At 39.3% G+C, this 5065-nt stretch overlaps 1 long non-coding RNA gene across 1 annotated transcript; it reads left to right on the plus strand.

Moving 5' to 3' along the window:
• Positions 1 to 1835: 1835 nt before the first annotated feature.
• LOC113918762 lies at positions 1836 to 4415 on the plus strand. Its single transcript, XR_004820235.1, has 3 exons — positions 1836 to 1939; positions 3215 to 3293; positions 3956 to 4415. It is a non-coding gene; the product is annotated as an uncharacterized LOC113918762 (long non-coding RNA).
• The last annotated feature ends 650 nt before the right edge of the window (positions 4416 to 5065 follow it).

The raw sequence follows: 5065 nt of genomic DNA on the forward strand, positions 1-5065 counted from the left end.
CTTTATCGGCATGAATGACTTTACCTCAGGTTCCTTTTCTGGCTTAAGATCAGTTACGAAACATATTCATCTTCTTCCCTGATTTTCCCTCTCTTTCAGTTTAGGGCTTTGGATAAAGAGCAGATCTGGGGTTGGAAGGTTTGGGGGTGATGGAAATGCAAAGAGCAGATCATAACAGGTGACAAACCCCTGTTCTTTAGAACTCAAACTTCATCTGGATTTGATGGGAAATGGAAATTCAGAGACTCGAAAGGACTTGCCAAGTCATGAGGCTTCCTAGTGGCAAAGACAGGAAAAACGGCCTGGCACTGAGATTCCTGAACAGTAGCCTTTCTCCAGGGGGTGGATTAGGCCCCAGCCTGCTTGATTTATTAGCGGCTCTTTCAACTGATAATAGTTGAGCCTCTCAGAGTGAAGAGTGTCAGGCGTGGTGGCTACATTTGGGAAAGAGGTAACAAAGGGAAAATTTTGAGACACTAGAGAAGTGCCACTTAATTTATTAATTTAATCAACCCCAATTTAAGTCACAGGTGCACAAGATACAGTGATGGACAAGACCAGGCCCGCTCTCATAGAGTGTATACCGTAGCACAGTAAAAGGTCATATATGCATTTAGTTATGAACCAATCCTGGGAGGTTATAATGGTGGAATAAACCAGGGCCATATCTAAAGAGAAGCTGTGGTTAATTTTGCCTGGGCTTGAGCTGGTGTAGGGGGCTTGGGGGTATGTGTGGGTGTTAGGGGCTCATCCAGAAACCAGGTCAGCTGTGAAGAGAAGCAATTATGTCAGCAGTCCGTTTGAGAGGCCAGGTGGTCTTGCGAGAGTCTCAAACTTTAATGTGGGAATCTTACTAGAACGCAGATTGTCCTTTAGTAGCCAGAGGGGTGAAGCCTGAGATTCTGCATTTCTAACTAGATCCAGGTGGTTCCCTTGCTGCTTCTCCACAGACCACACTGTGAGGAGCAGAGGTTTAGGAAAGTGAGTAGGGATTTCACATTAGAGAGGAGAGAGTTTTCATCACGGTCCTATCTCCCATAGTTGGTGATGTTTGGGTAAATTCTTGAGACTCCCCTTCCTTATCTGTAAGGACGGCCATAATGTTATATACCTTGCAGCTTGTAAAGATTGAATGAGAATGTAAGCACAGTGCTCAAGACAAAGTAAAACTCAATTAAAATTAGTTCTTTTTCTATTGATTTTCAATTACCCAATATAATTTGGCTCCAAAGAACAAGATTCACGTAGAAAGCCCTCTCAAATCAATCCATTCAAAGTCTCATAACCCTTTTTCAAAGTAAATATCCCTGATATGTATTTGTTTTCACAGCAAATTAAGGCATTAAGATTTTCCCTGAGGCAATAACAAAACAATGGCCAAGTCAGATAAGAATGCAGGAAGTATTATGCCTAGTCCCATAACCTAACCACTAACCCACTCAACCTTGCCCTTAATGAAGTAACGTAATGAAATGGGTGAAACATGGGAAATTTTGGAACTTCCCTATATAGCCAAGGGAAAAGGACCTGCAATCATGCGGTTTCATAAACCTAAACTTTCTTTAATGTGTTCGGAAATTAGATAATCTGGAATAAACAGTAACCACATTTGCAAAGGGTTTTCGTTTGTCTTTTCCTCATGTATCAAGACATTGAACCTCAGAAAAACTGTGAGTCAGGAAGGTCAGATATTTTCACCTGTTTTACAAGTGAGGAAACCGAGGCACAGAGCGGCAAAGTGACTGCCTCACTGTACTGTAAGTTTTTTTTTTTTTTTTTAGATTTATTTATTTGAGAGAGTGCGCGTGCGCATGGTGGGGCGGGGCAGAGGGAGAGAAGCCCAAGCCGACTCCCTGCTGAGCGTGGAGCCTGCTCAGTCCCAGGACCCTGGAGATCAGGACCCCGGCCGAAGCTAAGGGTCGGCAGGCACCCCTGTATTGTAAGTTCTTAAGGAACAGAAAGCCATGGCCCAGTATGGCGGACCTCCAAGGAATCTGCTTTGGTTTGCCAGGGGTGGGAGGTGAGCATAGGAGGGAGGTGGGAGTGAGAAGGTAGAGGTTTGTGTTGAGGGTGGGCAGCGGGGCAGCAAAGATTTCCTGAGAATGGAGTATGGCTTTTGCCTTCTGGTCGACTGTGACTTTGACTTAGTGCCTGTATTCGCCGCTCCGTTTGTTGGGCTAGAGTTAAATAAATCACATTGGAGGGGGAATGAAATCTCATATGAGATTTTAAAATGTTTTGGCAAATTCTCAAGGAGCATTTTTGGGATTCACCCAATTTTTTTCTTGATTTCAATATGCCTTTTTTTGGCTTCAGTTTTTTTCCTGTTTTCTCTGTTTTTTTCTGATAAAATTCCAATTTGAGGAAGTTGGCAAATTATGAAAACACATACGAAATTCAGATTTCTTTCTTCCTGTATATATTTCAGTATTTATTAATACCTGGGAAGTATAAAGTTATTTTAATGAAGAACATTTAAGTAATGGGATTAGCACTTTAAAGGTAGAATTGCTATTTTGTACACGATGACAAGTTATTTTGATTCTTTTTTTTCTTCACATGAAATTTGAGTGTCCTACTAGAATTGAAAAATGAAAAAAAAAAAGTAATACTTTAGAAAACTTTATAGCATAGACCACTAGGAGATAACGTAGTTTATTTGACATCCTACTACCAAGCGATCTTTAGTTATTAACTTTTAGACTCCGTGATCATGGATGTTTATAAAAATAACACAAAGGGACAACAAGATTCATTGGACAAATACCCTTGATAAATAATCCACTGGGCACAGCTGAAACTGTGATAGAGAAGCTCCTGGCCGTAAGAAGCAGACATTCCAGTACTTTCTCAAATATTTCTTTTCTTTTTTTTTTTTTCTGATCATGAAATAGTCTGTTCATAACTTCGGAGTTGAATATTTTATTGTATTTAAAAAATTGTAAATTAGCAATTGACTATAACAGGCTAAATGTTTATCCTTCACTATGTATTAAAGAGTCTTGAAAGCAGGAACCATATCTTGGCCATCCTTTTATATTTCTGTAATGACCAGCAGAGTGCTTTGCTTATAGCAGGCACTCAATATTAACACTTGTGAATTCAAGTTTTTGGATGGAATTATTTGGAGAATTTGATGAACTGACTGCATTAAGTGCCAGAATTTATTAGATAAACAGATTTTTTTCATCCTAAAATCTCTGTTGCTTTTCAGGATCAAATATGAGACTGGGGTGAATAGCCAATTGATCTCTTTGAAAGCATATAAATAGTCCTCTTCTAGCTTTAAAGAGGTAAGAAAAAAGCTGTTTGAACATTTTCCCCCTATAATGACCGCTCTGGCCCTCATCATTTGTTCATGGTTGTTATAAAGAAATAAAACCTGGTCAAAATACATAGGTGCCTACAGGTCAGCACACGTCAAAGCTCAAAATCCCAAATATGTTATAAGAGTCATCAGGTTGGATTTACATAAGCAATGACATTTGGGAATTCCCTACAATCACAAATATTACTCACTGGTAGAGTGAGTGGTTTAAATGAACTTGCCTATCTCAAGAGCATCAAATATCCAGATAATAGAAGGGCTTATACACTCCCTGATAAAGACAACTGTCTCTGTGGAAGCTTGTGATCCAATTCTAATCTAAATATGAAGCCTAATATTTGCTTCCGTTACATGTCTATTTCTTCCAAGCCCTATAAGGATCTGGCAAATGATATGATTTCTTGAAGCAAGGATTATTAGGATCATATTTTATAACAGTACTGACCCACAGACTTTCTTCTCTTTTATACTCAGCGCATTTCCATCTATTTTGTCACCCTTGCTCAAATAATTTAGTAATTCAACTGGATTATCTGGATCCCAATAAAATGTAACAAAACAAGCTTTCCTACCTTGCCAATTGTGCTGAGGACTGACCAGCTGTAACAATTTACATTTCCTATTTAGGAAAGAGCCATAGGTGGTGGCAGTTGAATCTAAGACCATCCAACATATCTAAAGCATCAGATATAACCAGTGGTGTGCTGGTAAATGTTTAACAACCAACTCCCTGAAAAGAAAAGAAAATAACAGTGATTTATAGTGTTTGTTGATTTCATGGTACGGATGCTCCCACTGTGGCCGTTTTCAAGCTGACAATGTGAAGTCTCTGAACTCAGTCTTGGGGAGAGATGCCACAGTGGGCTCTCTCGACTCGGTAGGAGCAGGCTCCATCACACTACTCAGTAAAAAAAAAAGCACAAAATGGATCGTCTTTTCACAAAACTGCTAAAAAAGTTTTCCAAGGTTTGATCTAATGATTGACATTCAGAAGACAGGCATTCCAAGATGTGTCTCAATATATAAAGCCTTTATGGAATAATAGGGATGACATTTCACCAACTCAGAAGTCTGCAAAAAGAGAAAGTTCAAGACCTCAGCTTTGGTAGCAGAGGTAAGTGTTATTATTTTTCTGTATCAAGATATTATCACCCAACGTTGTATGATTTTGTTGGGTCAACCTTCATTAATCTTAAGAAGTAAAAAGTGTATTATTCATTGTTGTATTTTACAGAAGTGTTTTTTTAATAAGTAGAATTTATCCCTCTAATCAAAAAAATGTTTAAATGTTATTCTAATTGCATAGCATTAAAAATTTGAGAAAATATAACAATTCTCTGACTCCTTAGAAAATGTGTAATATAATGATGCCATCACATTCCTGGTTCTTCTTTTAGGACGTTAAGAAAAACTCTAGACCGATCCGTAAAACACTGCAGTGCACTGAGGAGTTATTTAAATAAATTGAGCTGTGGGGATTCCCCACTTACTGTTGTGTGCTTGAGTATTTAGGTTGGCTTTTTATATTTCTCCCCTCACTTCATCCTTTGTGCCTGCTGTGAGCTGGCACTTGCTGTCTGAGTGACGGCCTCTGGCTGTTTCACTGTCTCCTCCCCATTTCTAATTTGCTGCTTCCAACCTGCTGAGGGCTGGGAAACAAAGCAGCTAGCCCACCTTCTTTCGCCTTACGTATCAGATAGACTCAGAGAGAGGGCCTGGGGCGAGTTAAAGGGCAAT

This window comes from Zalophus californianus, chromosome 1 (genome assembly GCF_009762305.2).
Source record: "Zalophus californianus isolate mZalCal1 chromosome 1, mZalCal1.pri.v2, whole genome shotgun sequence".
Lineage (NCBI taxonomy): Eukaryota > Metazoa > Chordata > Mammalia > Carnivora > Otariidae > Zalophus > Zalophus californianus.